The sequence below is a fragment of the Callospermophilus lateralis genome, chromosome 2 (genome assembly GCF_048772815.1).
Source record: "Callospermophilus lateralis isolate mCalLat2 chromosome 2, mCalLat2.hap1, whole genome shotgun sequence".
In the NCBI taxonomy this organism is placed as follows: domain Eukaryota; kingdom Metazoa; phylum Chordata; class Mammalia; order Rodentia; family Sciuridae; genus Callospermophilus; species Callospermophilus lateralis.
The window spans coordinates 61,567,617-61,585,687 of record NC_135306.1 but is presented as its reverse complement, the minus strand read 5'-3'; the positions used below and the strand labels follow the sequence as shown (position 1 = coordinate 61,585,687).

General features: G+C 42.3%; 1 pseudogene; it reads left to right on the top strand.

The window, feature by feature from the left end:
• Window positions 1–12,682: 12,682 nt before the first annotated feature.
• Window positions 12,683–14,687, top strand: LOC143386159 (acidic leucine-rich nuclear phosphoprotein 32 family member E pseudogene; annotated as a pseudogene).
• The last annotated feature ends 3,384 nt before the right edge of the window (window positions 14,688–18,071 follow it).

Sequence of the window (18,071 nt, the reverse complement as noted above, 5' to 3'; positions counted from 1 at the left end):
AAAGAATACCAAGATAAACCTTAATACATGGTTCTAAACACCAACTGAATTCAAACAGTATTCAAGAAGATTTTCATGTCATCATTTTTTTTTTTTTTACCATGAGTAACTCAACAAACTAAAGGGTACACATATCACACTATTCCTTTAAGGACACTGATATACTGAACTACATTGCTTTATCCATGAGTGAATTTTAAGCCATTTAGTAAAGACCTGAAAGATATAGTTTGTTTTAGAGACTGGACTTTCAACATGAAAATATTGGATTTTCTTTTTTTTTTCTTTCTTTTTTTTTAAATGTAAAGATCACTCCAAGAAAATAATCTGTAGAAACATTCCAAACATTCCATCCAAGCCTTTGTTCCAGAGCAGTGGGGGAAAATGGAAGTGATTGCTGATCCAAATAGAGGTTTCAGGAAGGCTCAAACCTAGGGCTCTGTGGGAGCTCTATTTCTTTTCATCTCACTTAAATAAATCTTGCCCTCTTCACTCTTGCCTTCCATGTTGTCCGTGGATTTCATTCTTCGAATTTGCAAACCCAGAAAGAAATTGGTGGTGAGTTCCTGGGGTCTGCTGCAGACACATCTCAGAGGTCTTAGTCCACAGATGACTAACTGCATTGCTCTGGATCCAAGGTGAGGCAGAACACGGTGGTGGAAGAGTATGGCAGAGGAAAGAAGCTGGGGACATGAGTGGAGGGAGGGGGAGGGGGGAAGGAGAGGGAGAGAGAGAGAGAGAGAGAGGGACTTTCATATAGACAAGGGCCTTCTAAGAAACTTAAGAATGATGTCTCATAACAGCCTTAGTAAGCCCAAGGCAGAGAAGGTCTTATCTCAAAGAAATTTGAAAGATGACTTTACTTATGTAGTAGATTGTTGATACACAAAGAAACTTGCAACATTTTTAAAGAATTTTTCAGTTTGGACTGAAAATTAATAATACAACATGAAAAAAGCCTTTGGACCCATTTTCTACAGGCAAGAAACATTTGAGAAAATGGCTTTATGTGAACACAGGCAATACTTTCTGAAAAAAAAAAAAAAGATTATTCAGAAGGCAGAACCAATATCTCAGAGAGTAAAAGAAAGAGGTCATGTTAATCAGCTCCTAAGCAATATTTTGAGCCTTAATAGAGAATATGATACCCTATACCCATTTGGATTTCAGAATTGCTGTGGCCTAGTATGTTAAATGCATCCTGCTTTCTCTCTTTGAATTTGCCATGTGAATCCTCCTTTCCCACTTTTTAAATGAAAAGTATCCCTAGTAGTTAACCTTCTCCTGCTGGGTGTTGGGCAGGGAAAGGCAAATAACTTGTCAATTTAGTTCACAGGTCTAGAAATGTAGAAGAATGATAGTCATAGTTTCACCTGAAGATCTACAGTGAAGAGTCACATCTGCACCTGATCTGATTTAGATAAAAAGATCTTGGTCTCTTTTGGGTGATATAAAAATTTGTACTCAAGTCACTTTTATAAAATGACATGATATTTTCAGATAACCTATGCATGAAAAACCAGCCTCTATCTCAGAGCAAAGCCTGTCCAAGAAAGGGACATGACCTCAGTCCTTGGAAAGACCCACAGAGCACTCCTAAGCACATTTCCACCCTGCTGAGTTGTTTATCTACAAATAACAAGAAAGATCTGCTGTGCCAGGTGTCCCTGACTCAGTCAGGCTAGGTGGGGATCCATAGCAGGCCCCTAGCAGCCACCAATCAGCATGAGACAGGGAAATACCTGGGATGCCAGTGGTTTATGGTGGTTGATAACAAGTTGGGAAACTATGTAGTTCAGCACATACACCCCTCTTGGCTCAAACCAATCAGTTCAAACGAATACCCCTTTTGTACTGACCAATCACCCCTTCCCAACTTGTTCCCGCCAGTGAATGTGCTAATCATGTTTTAGAGTTGTTATTTGATTTTCCCACGGAGTGTGATGATTTACTAAGGGATGCTATGATGTATGTGAAGTCCCTGCCCTCTCTAAAGAATGTATAAAACTGCTGCAAACCCTGGGCTCGGGGCCTCTCAGCGTCACCAGTTGCTGTGTGTGTGCGCGGAGGACCGAGCTAGCTCACAATAAACACCTCTTTGCTGCTTACATCGATTTTGGGTCTCTGGTGGTCTTTGGGGGTCCCGAATTCGAGCATAACAATGCACATCCTCCTGTATACTTTTATCCTTCCTTTCCTCTCTTCCTCTCTCCCTTATTCCCTCCTTTCTTTATGCAGTGCTGCAAACTGAACCCAGGCCTCATGCTTGTTAGGCAAGAGCTACATCCCCACCTACCCTCTAGTATACTTTAAATCATCTCTAGATTACTTACTTAAAATGCCTAATACAATGTGAGTGCTATGTAAATAGTTGGCAAGCTGTATTTAGGGAATAATTATCAAAATATTTGTACATGTTCAGTAGACATGATTTTTTCTGAATATTTCAATTCATGGTTGAATCTGTAGATACAAAACGCAAGAATAAGGAAGGTAGGCTGTATTATGGAAGGATATGAATTGCCATAACCAAAGTAAAGACTGTGGCAGATTATATCTTCTAAACACCACCATGATAGTATTTTTCATCTAATGTGCTCTTCTTATAACATACCATTGATGCCTCCTCCCTCCTTCAGAATGGTGGAGTCTATCTACTCTCTCCTTGAGCCTGGCAGATCTTTGTGATTGCCTAGAACAAGACAGTTCAGAGATATGGTTCTACATGACTTCCAAGGCTTGATCATAAAAACACCATGCACTTCTGCCTTGCCTTCTTGGCATGCTACACTTGCAGCCCAGCCACCATACTGTAAGGGAGCTAAGATCACATAGAGAACCCACATGTAGGTGTCCCAGTCTACAACCCCAGCTGAGGTGCTGGCCAGCAGCCAGCATTCACCACCTAACATACTATGCTAGTGACTGAGTCTTCACATGATGCCAGCTATCAAATCATCCCCAGCCTTCAAGTCACCCCTCCATGGATCATAGAAAAGTATTCCTCTCCAATACCAATCCAAATCACAGAGTCATAAGAAAATGAAATTATCATTGTTATGGTTTTAAATCATTAAGTTTGAATGGCTTGTTATATATCAACATATGACCAAAACATCTTCCCTTTTATAGATCACAAAATAAAATTTAAAAACTGAGGTGCAGACATATTGAGTAATTTGCCTAAGACAACTGATAGTAAGGAGTTGAAGTGGGATTTGAAGCCAGAATGTGTGCACTAAACCTGTAGACAATACTGCTTCTCATGTTCTTAGTGTTGTCACCTGAAAAACAGTCTAAGCTTATGCTTGACTGAGTTTTGAAAGTGAACTCAGTTTATTGATCAAATCTCTTCTTAAACTGACTATAGTCAAACACTACATAATGATGTTTTAGTCAACCACAGATCATATATATGACAGAGTCCCAGAAGATTACATTGCCTAAGCACATCATAGTGGCTTAGTTTATGTGAACATACTCTATAATGTTCACACAATGGTAAGATAACATCATAATTCATTTCTCAAACTCAACCCCATCATTAAGTGACACATTCTTCTATTTAGTTTTAAACCCTGTTCTCTTTTTTTTTCAATATCAATTTTCAATGAAGTTGACTTTCTGCCCAAACTTGCCATTCTAATAATAATAATGATCCCCCAATTAATGGTGACTTAAATTTTTCAAATAGGCATCTAAATTACATGAAATTCTGTGCAACTCAGGAGAAATAGAATGTAGACTGAATGAGTCATTCAAAACTGCATACATATACCTAGTTTCCTATTATTTGTATATGTTACAAAGCAATTTGACTAATTTGTGCCTTTTAAAACAATTTGATTTAAATTCCCTAGCTATCACTAACATCTAAGGATTATCACTTATGTTTGAGAAAGGTATATTCATTCACAGGAGTACTTATGAAGAAGGAAGTAAGGGAGTGAGTAGAGGAGGGCAGGAGGCAGGGGAAATCCTGAATAATAATGAGGCCTATGAGGTAATATGATGGTTTCCATGGTGCATCCAAAAGACCTCAGATGCAGTAGAGTGAGACGTAACTTTATCAACAAAGAATGTACTCTTGGGATTGTTATTGTGAGGTTGTAATAGATCACAAAGTTGATCTTAAAGCAGGAGCCAGAACCATCTTTATTCACCAGCTGGTGGGCCAAGGGGAAGGCTGCAAGACTATATTCTTTGAACCTCTCCGAAGGTTAGAGCACTTAAGAGTACACCTTTATATTTCAAAACTGCATTAATCATAAGTGGCTGTTGCTATGATTCAACATCATGAAAAAACATCATGAGATCTAAAATCATAAGCAGAAAGGAAAGTGGGTCAAAGTGACCCTAGTTGAGTACAAGTTAAAGAATGGTTTCTATCATCTAGACAATAATTCTCTGACAGGGTACATTGTCCAAGAAAAATGGGAACAAAAAGAAAATAATTTTACATTGTATAAGAATTGACAGTTTGTGTTGCCAAACATGCTATGCTAAGCAACTGCTGATGGACATAGAAGTGGGGTGTTCCTGTGGGAGAAGCATTTCTTACATAAGATGGAGTTCAGGGTAAAATGGAGTCTGCTTGGTAATTGCTCATAAAGCCTGGCCCATAACAGGATGTTAGTTGACAGCTCTGAGACTATCATCCCAGAAGCATACTTTTAATTCTTCTTTTCCATGAGATACCAATAGGATCACACCAGAATTTCAACTCATTGTAAGCCATCACCTGTCATACTCAAATTACTATGGTAAGTTTCAATTTATCACTAAACACATAATGACTATTCACTTGTAAAAAGCCCACTTCTATTTCCTGACAAGGTTAGAGAGAGAAGTAATAGTATAAAAAATCACTCTCCTAGGGGTTCTAACAAAATCACTCTATAAAAAATCACTCTCCTAGGGGTTCTATTATGTTTACATCTAAACATAATAGCAAGTGGCATAGTGAGAGGAAAACAGGTTAATAATAAGTGCTATTAGAATGAGGCTAATCTAAAGACTAATCAGTTAGACTAGCACCATGAGTGATTAAAAATACACATATGCCGCGTCCGGCTATGGGAGCCGAGTCCGGCCAGGGACGGCGAGGTTAAGAAATACACAGGACACCAAGGTTCTTCATCCAGGAGGAAGCGTGTGCACTTTATTGTCAAAGTTTGTTCCCTTATATACCTTCTATAACGGCAGTGGAAATTTTACCCAAAACGGGGGAGGAGTAACATCTGCTACTCTTGGGTTACCGCGACCGTCCCTTAACAGGAAGCTCCGAGAAGGCCAAGATGTTCCCAAAGAGGCACATATGTCTGAGGCAGATAAACAGGAAACTGCAAACCTGCGTCACGACCCTGTGAGCTGGCCACTTTGACATGCAGAACAAGGAACTGGGGGCTGGGCCCCAGGGGCCAGGGAAGGCCTGCTACCAGCAAGTCCCCCTTTTTTGTTTTTTTGTTTTTTTTTTTTTTTGCATGTCAAAGGGAATCAAGTAGCCCCTGTCTTAGGTTGTCCACCGCCCCTGCACTGCTTACCAGTCTCTGGGGAGGCCCCATTCCCCTGGCTTAGGTTGCAGTGCAAGCGTGGAAGTTGCCCATCACTGGGTACTACAAGATCAGCTCTTGTCCTATGTAAACGGACACTTTTTAGTTAGGAATGTCATGGCCAGCAGGACACAACTGCGGATCCCAGTCATCATCTTTGCCAGTGGGATAGCTATGACCAGGGAGCTTTCTGAACGTAAGGGTCTGGGATGACGGCACCAAGTCGGCAGGGTAATTAGGGACCTGGGCAAAAGCAGGCATACATAGGAGGGCTCGGGTATTGGCTCCTGTCCAGTTACATCTCATCTCCGGATGGGTCATAAGTACACCTCGTGGGCGGAGTCGTCCATCTCCAGGCGTTGGTAGTGAACCTGTATTGGCTTGGAGGTTAAAATGTTAATCTGGTCCTTAATGAATTGAGTTATCCTATTTGCAACACAAGGTCCCAAGGTTGCAATCAAAAGAAGACCCAGTAAGGGCCCCAGGAGGGGAAGAAGGTAGGGCAGGAACCCATTCATCCCAGTCCAGAGAGGGCTCTCGAATAATTCTTTTCTCCTTTTCTCTAGGTCTTCTTGAAGCTCCTTGATTTTAGTGCAAACTATGCCCGATTTATTGGCATAGAAGCAGCATCTTTCTCCCAAGGCTAAGCAAATCCCTCCCTGATTGGCGGTCAGCAGATCTAGGCCTCGCCTATTCTGAAGGACTACTTCTGCCAAAGAATCAATCTGGTCTTGTAGATCCCTAATGGTGCCGGACAGGGTCTGCACATCATCTATAAGGTGCTGAGATAGACAGCGGTAAGAATGTATTGCTGTACCCAGCCCCACCGTGCCTGTACCTACAGCAGCTGTTATCCCAAGCATGGCGAGTAGTTGTAAAGCCTGTATAGCTCGCCTGTGGCTTTTTACTAGGGTGTCTAGACTGGGAATAGGTAAGGGCTCATCCCCAGGGACAATGGTTATATCAGGGAGGAGCAAGGCGAGAACACAGCCACCTGTCCAGTTGGCAGGGAGTCGGGGGAAGGCAGAGTTCCCACCACACATAAAAACAGTGCCATTAGGGGGACAGAGGGCTGGAGTGGGTGAGGAATAGTTCTTGGCTATTGAGATTGACCAGTTTCCAAAGGAAGTCACTCCAAGATCAACATCATAGGTGTTGTTTTGCATCATACCCAGGAGACATTCTGTAAAAGTGCCCATAGGTTGGACCTTGAAAGGCAGCCCGGGCTGGCAGGTCTCATCACCAGATATGGTGACATTGATAGGAACCGGCACGGGCATGACCACCCCTGTTGTCATGCAGAGCCAGCAGTCACTAGCAAGCGTGGGATCAGAGTTGTTAAGTAAGAAAAAGGTGGTTTTTAAGATATCCCACGTATTGGCATCCAGATCTGGGAGCTGAGACTTAGGCAGCACCAAGGGGTGGTATATGAGGTCAGGGACCTGTGGTTTCAAAAGCCTGATGATTTGAAGATGTTTAACAGAATCAGTGCCACCCCCCCCCCCATCAGAGATCCCTGTGGGGGCTCTAGTGGGCCAACAGGAGGGCTTACCAACTTGACCCTGGCACCCAGCCGACTGAAGTTTAGATTCAACTCCCCCTTGGCCGAAAAGAAACGGCCAAGTGAAAAGTCACTCCCACCCCCTCCCCCGACCGGGTCTTGGTCAATATGGCCTCAAAATACTGTCGTCCCTTGTGTACACAAATCAAGGCCGTCTCAGCAAGAGACATGGACTGCTGAGGTGTAAGTGCAAGTTGTGGAGCAGTTGCTGAGGATATTTGCAGGGCCAGGGGGGATAATTTTCGGCTTCCTCACGCATACCCACTTAGGGTGGTGAAATCCCCCAATTTGTGCGTGAGTTTCAGCCCGGAGGTATGCTACCTCAGTAACACAATCGGCCGTCTGAATCCAGCTACTGGGGGCCTGATTCCAAATCCCTCCCCTGCACTCGCAGGGGGTCCCAAAAAGATGCTGGTAGATATTACCTGGTGGGGGACCCATTCCTGCATCCACAGGCCTGCATACCAGGACTGTTATAAGGAAGATCCAACCCGCAAAACTCATTCTGTCACTCCTTTGGAGAAGCGAAAATGGCCGAACCTGAAGTCCCAGGGTCGTCGCTCCTTCCCGAGTCTGCGTCCACCGGTCTCGTGCAGCGTTCCGGGACCCAAATGGGTTTTTCCGTCCCTGGAGGGAAGACACATACAGCTCCTCTCACTCTAGCCAAGAGTGGAGCAGGGGGTTGCCACTTTCCTGTAGATAGATCCTTCCACCTTATCTGTGCCTTTTGCATGGTGGGAGAGGAGAAGTGACGCTGCGCCGCTGTACGGCCTTCGGCGTCAGTGAGCAAAAAATTTAAAGTGAATAGAGTTATATTTAACAGTGCATGTGGTCCCTGACAACTCTGGTATATCTCCCCCCCTTTTGTTTTTTGCAAATAGGTTTTAAGATGTTGATGGGCCCGTTCAACAATGGCTTGTCCTTGGGGGTTATATGGGATTCCTGTCTTATGTATGATTTCCCATTGTGAGCAAAATTTTTGGAATGTTTGACTAGTATAAGCTGGGCCATTATCTGTTTTTATACATCGTGGGTTCCCCATAGAGGCAAAGGTTTTAACATAGTGTTGGATCACATCTTTAGCCTTTTCTCCTGAATGTAAAGTAGCGGAGATAAACCCAGAAAAATGTGTCTATACTGACATGTACAAAGGACAACTTTCCAAAACTAGGAATATGAGTTACATCAGTTTGCCAGATGTCGTTTGGCTAAAGGCCCCTTGGGTTGACTCCCAGAGAAGGGGAATGGATAAAAGGTGCACAAGTAGGGCATAGGGAGACAATTTTTAAAGCTTGATCCTGGGAACATCCTGAGCGGAAGCGTAAGGATTGTGCGTTTAGGTGGAATTTATTATGAAGTTGTAGGGCCTTATCATACTTAGTTATTGTATATACAAGGTTAGTGGCATGTGTGGCAGTGTCCGCCATGGCGTTGCCCGCCGCCAGAGGACCTGGAAGCCCAGAATGACTTCTAATGTGGCCTATGAAGAGGGGGTCTGCCCTAGCCCATATAAGAAGCTGTACTGTCTGTAGTTGGTCCATAATAGTAGATTGTCTTCCGATATGGGGTGCTGTCTCAATTGTGGAGGCAAGCCTGGCAATATAGAGACTGTCTGTGAAAACGTTAAGGGGCACTGAATTGTAGGTCTGTAAGGCCAATATCAAGGCTGCAACTTCCACCTTTTGGGCTGAGCAATCAGCCACCTTTTCGTGGATGACCCGGGTTCCATCTGAGACGACAGCAAATCCATTTTTGGCCCCGTCGGTGAAGACGGTTTGTGCGCCTGGAATAGGGTCCTGTTTTAGGATCTTTGGGAAAATTATTGGACATGTCTTTAGACTTTCAAGGAGCCTGCTTTTAGGGTAGTGATTGTCAACCTGTCCCATGAAACTACAGAAGAAGAGACACTAGAGATCATGTTCCTGTCTTAATTTAGAAAGAATGTCTTGATTATATGGTAATATGAGAACATCAAAGGTTTTCCCAAACAAGGCATCTCCTAGATATTTTGCTTTCCAAACTAATTGTATTACCAGATCATGGAAAGGTATCAAGACCCAGGAGGGGGATGCAGGTAAGTGAACCCAATAAATAGGACCAGTCTGCCAAAAGACCCCAGTCGAGGTGAGTTTTGACGGTAAGACGATGAACAGCAAGGACTGAGAATAGTCCACCTGTGTCACCTGCATTCCTTGTAGGGCTGTTTCTATTAACCTGAGAGCTTTCAAGGCCTCTGGAGTGGGTTCACATGGGGAGGTGGGAGAAGGGTCCCCTTTCAAGAGGTCATACAGGGGTTTAAGGTCACCAGTAGGAACATGGAGGGATGGTCGCAGCCATTGGATTTCCCCCAGAAACGTCTGCCATTGATGTAGGGTCCTAAGCTTATTTACCTGAAATTGAGGCCTCTGGGGAGTAATCCCTACCTTGTTAATAGTATACCCTAGGTAGCTATAAGGATATTGAATCTGTACCTTTTCTGGGGCTATGATCAGCCTGGCCCCTTTTAATAGGGACTGGAGGACTTCATAAGATCGAAAAAGTTTCCTTCTATCAGGGCCTGCCAACAGTATATCATCCATATAATGGACGAGGTAAAACTGTGGGAATTGCTGCCTAAAGGGCTGCAGAATTTTTGCTACAAAGTATTGACACATGGTAGGACTATTAGCCATTCCCTGAGGTAAGACGGTCTATTCAAACCGCTGGTAGAGTTCCCTAAAGTTTGTTGATGGTAAAGAAAAAGCAAAACGTTTGCGATCCTGGGGGGCCAAAGGAATAGAGAAAAAACAATCTTTTAGATCCAAAATAATGAGATGCCAATCTTTAGGGATAGCTGTGGGGAAGGGTAGTCCTGGCTGCAAAGGTCCCATGGACTGCATTGTGCTGTTAATGGCCCGCAGATCCTGGAGGAGTCTCCATTTCCCAGATCCCTTTTTTATGACAAAGATAGGGGTATTCCAGGGAGAAGTGGAGGGCACCACATGTCCCATCCTAAGCTGTTCCTGGACTAGAAGGGTTGCAGCCTATAACTTGTCCTTGGTTAGGGGCCACTGTTCTATCCACACAGGGTCATCTGATACCCAAGTGATAGATAGAGGACGTGGCCGCACTTCAGTGGCCCCTAGGAAAAATTTCCTAGCCCCCTCCGGTCCCCACCACTTCGGGTGATTTCCTCTGTAGGATCCACAGGTGTTGCCCTCCCCTCATGTTTCTTCCCCAGTCCCTTTCCGGGAAGCCATCCCATGTCTAGCATCATATCATTAACAATTTTATTATTTTCTTTTAGGGTTTGAGTAGTAAGGATAGCTCCCATTTGTTGAAGCAGGTCCCTCCCCCAAAGGTTTGTGGGGAGTCCAGCCACTACGTAAGGCTGAAAGTAGCCACTGTGTCCTTCCTTATCTCCCCATTTTAGAAAGGAGGCACTTTTTTCTGGTCTCGTCTGCCCAATACCCTGTAATATAGCTGAGGGATCTTGGAGAGGCCAAGCAGATGGCCATTGTCTCTTAGAAATAACAGAGACATCAGCTCCTGTATATAATATCCCCTTGAAGATTTTACCCTGTATTTTAATGGTTAACTGTGGTCGGGAGTCCAAGTGTGCTACCCAAAAGGTTTGAGGGGTGCCGGTAGAACCAAAACTGCCATTACCCCGGGCTGCCTGTAGGGCGTGGCTGGGTAGGGGCGCCGCCGGCAGCAGCAATAATTGTGCTATGCGTTCTCCGGGAGGAATAATAACGATCCCTTGGGTAGCCTCGGCAACAATTTTTAACTCCCCGTGGTAATCACCATCAACAACACCTGTAAGAATTCTGAGCCCTTTATGTAGAGTGCTGCCCCTTCCCAGTATCAGTCCCACAGTTCCCTCCGGCAAAGGGCCAAAGGCTCCAGTCGGCAGGGTCTGGGGACCCATCTGCGGAGTCAGTATTGCTTGGGAGGTGGAACTGAGGTCCAGTCCTGCACTCCCCGGCGTTCCCCTTGGAAGCTCCCAGATAGAAAGGGGTTGGTCTGAGGAAGGTGACGAAGTCACCCACTCCCCGGAACATTGCCCTGTCTCTGGGCCGCCTCGTACACTCTGGCTTCCGGGCCCGGAGCGGCCCCTGACTCCATTTCCCGACTGGATCAGATTGCCTTGAGCGTCAAATTTGAATCGACACTCACTGCCCCAATGGTCTCCTTTTTGGCATCGGGGACAAAGGCCAGGTGTTTCCCTACATTTCCCCTCACCACCTTCGGGACAATCTCGTTTAATGTGTCCTTCCTTTCCACATCGGAAACAGCCTTTTGACCGGGCCCCCTTACCACTAAACCCTGACAACCCTGTCTTAAGGGCAGTGGCCAGGACCTGTCCAGTAATGTGAGCTCCATCGATATCCTTACAAGCTCGAATCATGTCATCAATACTCTTTGCTCTGGAAGATTTAATGGCATTTTGGCAATAGGAATTTGCATTTTCAAGAGCCAATTGTTTAATGACCGGCATGGCTTGTTCCAAATTAGGGAATATTTTTCCTGCCACCTGCATCAATCGGGCAATGAAGTCAGAATAAGGCTCAGAGGGTCCTTGAGCAATTTTTGAAATTTTTGTTTCAGCATTTGAAACAGGTAGAGCCTTCCAGGCCTGAACGGCTGCTGTAGACCCCAGGATCATAATTAATTTGCTGATCTATGACAGCATATTGTCCCGAGCCTGTTAACATTTCTATGTTACGCCGTGGGAAGCCGGCGTCCTGATTGACTCAGGCTAGCTCGCAACACCTCTCTTGATTTTCACTTTTCCACAGCAAAAAATCCCCTCCCAACAACACAGCCCTGCATAGCTGTTGCCAATCACTAGGTGTCAGTTGATTGGCAGAGAAAGACTCAAAGAGAGTCAACGTAAAGGGGGCATGGGGTCCATAATTAGTAACTGCCTCCTTTAGTTGTTTAATATCCTTAAAGGCTAAAGGAACATGCGCTCTGGCTGGTTGTCCATCGGCATCCAGGCTTTAAATCACTGGAAAAGTTTGGGCTGTCTTAGGCTGCCACTGAACCCCCCCCCCCCCCCCCCCCCGCCCTCCCCGCATTCTGGGGTTGTCCTCGTCCCAATCGGGGTTATAAGGAGGAGGCACAGCAGTAATCGGGGCCGTAGGACCTTTCAATCTTGATTTCCTCAATCGACCCTCTAGTTCTTCTATCTCCTTTTCTAGTTCTTCCTCCTCCTCAGAGAGGGAACTAAGATCCTCATCGTCCTTTATCGAAGCTGGGGCCCGAAGGCGCCTTTTGGTCTTACCATTCAGGTCTTCTGAGGGACTTTCGTCCTTCAGAGACGCGGCCATCTGCTCCTCCTGAACCTCATTGAGGACTTGCTCGCACTTGGCAAGTTGTTCCTTAATTTTTACATTATCAGTTAGGAGAGCGTCCTTAACCAATCTCCATAAGGAGAAGGTAGCAATCGGGACACTGTCCGGACCCTGATCTCTCAGCAATTTTTGGAGATCCTGTCTCACCAAATCCCAATCATTGTTATTGAGAAAGCCTCCTGTCAGAAACCAAGGACAAGCCTGGGCTATCTACATCATGGTGGGAACACATGGTGGAACAAAACTGCTCACCTAATCATGATCCAAGCAGGAAAAGAGATAGAGATAAAGGGGCTGGAGTCCCCTTCAAGGGCACACCCCCCAGTGACTAAAAGACCTCCCACTAAGCTCACTTCTTAAAAGTACTACCATCTCAAATAGCTCCACCCTATGGACCAAGCAATTAATACATGGGCCTTTGGAGGATATTCAAAATCCAAAGTATAGCAAGGTATATCAGCACAGAAGAATAAGCACCAAGCTCAGCATGAAGTTAAGTTCTGGTGCAGAATCTACCTCTGTGAGACCTTAGGCAAAACATTTCATTCATTCATTCAACAAATAATTAATGAACATCAAAACTGTGAGAGATAATGGGATAATTTTCTCAGCTAATGGGATAATTTTCCATTCTCAAATGGAATTAAACTGAAGAACCCTAAAAATTTTATGATCTATAAATTAGGTCCATGATTTGTAGACCCAGTTCTGTTAGCCACTTCACAGCTATTACTCTTGACACAAAATTGTATTTGTCATTAGGTGTGGTGGCACATACCTATAATCCCAGCTACTTGGGAGGGACTAGGAAAATCTCAAGTTCAAGGCCCACCTGGGCCCTATCTCAAAAGTTTAAAAATATGTAAAGGCTAGGGATATAGCTCAGTAGTAGAGCACATGCTTAGCATAAGGCCTTGGGTTCAATCCCCAGCACCACCACCACACACATAAAAGTTACATATATATAAATGCAAAGCCAGGAGGAACTCTTGGGGTGTGTGTGTGTGTGTGTGTGTGTGTGTGTGTATGCGCGCACGCATATGCATGTACATGTATGCATCCGTGGGTGTGTGGACAAGGAGGTGGTGGCGGCTGAGTTAAAGTCCCAACTCCTTGTACTCCTTTGTCATTCTTCTTTCTTTCCCCACACCTATCTGGTGGTAGTGGGCATTTGTCTTTCTTTTCATTCATTCCCAAAGATTTTAAAATTTTAAGGTTGGGAGGTAGTGGGAAAGGCAGGAAAGGGAGTAGTAGCAGAAAAGCAGGAAGAGGACATGAATAGGGAGTTAAGGAACAGAGCCTCAGAGAAGGTGACAGTTAGTTCTTGATAATGTCCTGTGTGTCAGTGGAGAAACTGAAGTTCTGAATGCCACTTCTGAAGAATTAGAGTTCTAAATGTGGCTAATATGAAATTAAGTTCACTGGCCCAACTTCCCAGCTTAAATAAACTTTGAAAGTTGAAAATATATGAGGCTTGAAAATCCTCACAGAAAAATGTCCAGATTTTACTTATCTCAATCTGAGTGGAAACAAAATAAAAGAGCTTACTACATTGGAAGCTCTGCAAAATCTTAACATTTTGAAAAGTCTTGACTTGTTTAATTGAGAGATCAGAAACCTGGAAGATTATGGAGAAAGTATTTGTGAACTGTTGAAACAAAACATATAGTTTAATGGATTTGATCAGAAGAATAAAGAAGCACCAAATTCTGAAGAGGAGAAGGAGGATAGAAATAAAGATGATGGAGATAAAAAGGAAGATGAAGCTGGTCCACCTGAAGGACATGAGGGAGAGGAGGAAGAATAGGAAGAAAAGGAGGAAGACAAAGCAGATTCAGAGCTGAGAGAGGGAGAAATGGAAGTGGGCCTCTCATACTTGATGAAAGAAGAAATTTAGAATGAAGATGATTATGACTATGCTGAAGAAGGGGAAGAGGAGGAAGAAGAGGAAGAAGGTTTTCAGGGGAAAAGAGGAAATGAGATGTTAAAGATGATGGAGAGGAAGAAGATGACTGGCTCATTCTAAGACCAGATTCCTTAACATTCCTGGGTGTGCAAGAAAGTAACTGCATCTTTGCTTCTTCATATATGGTAGCTATCCCTACAAAAGATTAGGCATAACTTTTCATAGGCAAAGTATGATTTTGCTATCTTAATCATTCCAATTAAGATTTACTAGCTTGTTAATGATCATATTGTATTTAAAGAAAAAATTTCACTGACACTCCCCCCATTAAGAAATTCTCATCCATTGGATTAGACAAAGGGAAACAAAAGGGAAGGTGGGGGGGGGCGATAGCAAAGACAATACAATTAATTCGTCATAATTTTCCTAGGCTTGTGTTTGTATACATGACCAGGGTAACTCCATATCATGTATAATCACAAGAGTGGAAACCTAAATAGAATAAGTTATATTCTATGTATGTATATTCTGCCAAAATATATTCTACTGCAATGTATAGTTAACTAAAAATAAAAAAATAAAGAAAATTTTTTTAAAAATGTATTATTCCTACTGAATTATAACATTACTATTTTTGGTGCTAAAATTTTATTGTGTCGCTAGAGATGTTTTTACAGAATATTTTGCCACAAAATATATCTAAAAAATAAAATTTTATTCTCTAGCAATTTATTTAGAATCTAATTTTTTCTAATTCACTCATTGTATTAGTAATTTAAATAATTAAATTTAAATAATTAAAACATAATTGCTTTTACATGATGAAGTTTGGTGTATTTCAGTCATGAGATTATTATACACACACACACACACACACACACACACATACCATGTTGAACTCAGGGGCACTTAACCATGAACAACATACCCCAGCCCTTTTTTCTTTTCTTTTTTTTTTTTTTTTTTTTAGACAGGGTCTCACCATTGTTGCTTAGGGCCTCACTAAGTTGCTAAGGCTGGCTTTGAACTTTTGATCCTTCTGCCTCAGCCTCCTGAATTGCTGGAATTACAGGCATGCACTACCATACCCAGCCCAGTCACATGATTTTTAACTTATTATAAATTAACTGAAATTACATTCAGCTCTAATATGAAATGACAATAGTCTCATGAATAAGTTGATTATTTTCTTAGAGGAGATCCATGGATCTTTAGTTTGAAGACATTGACTTTTTTCCATGGCTAAGGGTATTTGGGTGCTTTTTTTTTTTTTTTTTTTTTTTGTGTGTGTGTGTGTGTGTAGATGGACACAACTCAATGTCTTTATTTTTATGTGGTGCTGAGGATTGAACCTGGGTCCCGCCAGTGCTAGGCGAGTGCTCTACCGCTGAGCCACAATCCCAGCCCTTGGGTGCCTTTTTAATTACATGAATTAAGTTGGAAAGTAGAAACAGAATAATAAAAGTTCTATTTAAGCAACACAGTTTGTGGATTTGGGGAAAATTCTAGTCAGTTGTATAGTTCAGGGATTTTATGGTGATTGATTTTATTTTTGAAGGAAAAATTTCTTTGCTAATTGCAAAGACATGCAAGTGAGCCCTTTCTTCATGCTGGAGATCATGACATGCCAACAATTGTTTATTTTGTTCTGTTTTAGGTGTCCATTCTTTCTCCTCTCAGCAATTTCTTTATGATCACCTTTTCTTTTTGTTTTATTCCCCTCTTTCCATCCTAAAGGAAAGTTGAGAACTTTTAGATACCCAGAAAACCTTTAGTCTTACACCTCAACCACCTTTTCAGACCTGATTTTTAAACAAAGTTGAAAAATTGAGAATCTTCTGAGAAATGAATATTGTTATTGGTAGTGTTATGAAGCAAAATCTTCTTACCATAAACCTTGCTTGGTTGACAACATGTAAGACCATATTAGTAGACTGAAAAATAGGAGGATGAAGCAGGGAAGCAGCATCAGTATTCCTCAAAAGTCAGAATTATTGCCAGTTGATAATTTAATAAGTTCAAGTCAAATTTTTAAGTTGACTTCCCAAATGTTTTGAATATCAATCCTATCAGTATGTATAATTTTTCTAAGTAGAAGTCCCAGGCTCGCCAGTAATTCTGACTGAAGCATTGCTAATTTCAGGAGTTCCCACAACCCCCTCCTCAGTTTCCATACTTTGCTGAAATGACTCACAGAACTCAGGAAAGACAATTTACTTGTTATTACCATTTTATTATAAAGGATACAACTCAGAGCAGGGCATGGTGTCATATGCCTGTAGTCCCAGTTACTCCAGAAGTGGTGGCAGCAGGATCACTTGAGCTTATAAGTTCAAAACAACCCTAGTCAACATAGAAAGATCCTATCTCAAAAAATTAAAATAAGAATTTTTTAAAAGGACAGGAATTGGGGCTGGAACTGTGGCTCAGGGGTGGAATGCTTGCCTCACACATATGAGGCACTGGGTTTGATCCTCAGCACCACATAAAAAATAAATGAGTAAGGAAAGATATTTTTTTTTAAAAAAAGGACAGGAATTTTTTACAACTCAGGAATCATTAAATGGAAGAGATGCACAGGGCAACAGGAGGGGGTAAGGGGCACAGAACTTGCTTGTCCTCTCTGGGAAATCTTTCTACCAGCACCTCCATGTCTTCACCAACCTGGAGGCTCTTCAAATTGTCTAATTTAGGAGTCTTTGTGGAAATTCCATTGCAAAGGTATGAGTTGTTAAATATTTGGCCATTGGTGATTCACTTGATCTCCAGATCCTCTCCTCTTTCCAGTGATAGAGGGGAAGGAGAGAGGAAGAGAGCTCTTAAGGTGCTAGCCCTCTAATTATGACTTACTCTTTCTGGCTATCTGAAGCTAACTAGTCCCCACAACCCAGCCACCAGTTATTTCATCAGCATACAGAAACTACTTCTTTATCAGTCCAGAGAAGTCAAGGGTTTTAGAAGTTGTGTACAAGGAACCAAGGAAGAAGTCCAAATATTTACTTTTATTAAATCACAGCCCCTTAACTCCTACCTCAGTTATGCTATAACTAGTTGTCATGAGCCAACTGTTGGTCTTAGGGATGATCTAATAATACAGTTTGGATAAATTTCAGACATTCATCATGAATATTTGAAAATATATGTTAAAAACCATTATTAAAAGGACAGTAGCAAAATTGTTATTTCACAGAGTGCTATAACAGTATAAAATCAGTCTTAGAATCTGAAAAATAGGGTTCACTGTATTGGTCCCAATACAGAGTAGTAAATCATTAACTACTCTGAGCCTTGCTTTTCCTACCTAGTTTGTAAAATGAGAAAGAACTCATTTTAGCCTATATGTCCCTTTTGAATGTCTCAAATGAGATAATATATGTAAAGGTGTTTGGCTAACTATATGAAGTATTTTACCAAAGTATTAAATGAAAGACTGCATATTTGGTTTGCAAAAAACATTTTAAATGGATTAAATAACTATATTAACATGAAGCTCTTCCATTATATTACCTGTAACTTATAATACTCATAATATTGATATAATTTTGATAATTTTGAAGTTACACCTTTAATCTATTTATCTCAATTTTTAGTTTTGAAAATAAGAGTCACTAACATACATTCAAAGCTCCACCTAACTGCAAATGCTTTCTGAAAACCATCGTAAACTATTTAAATGTATGATTTTATTTCATAAGTGGGAGACACTCTCCAAA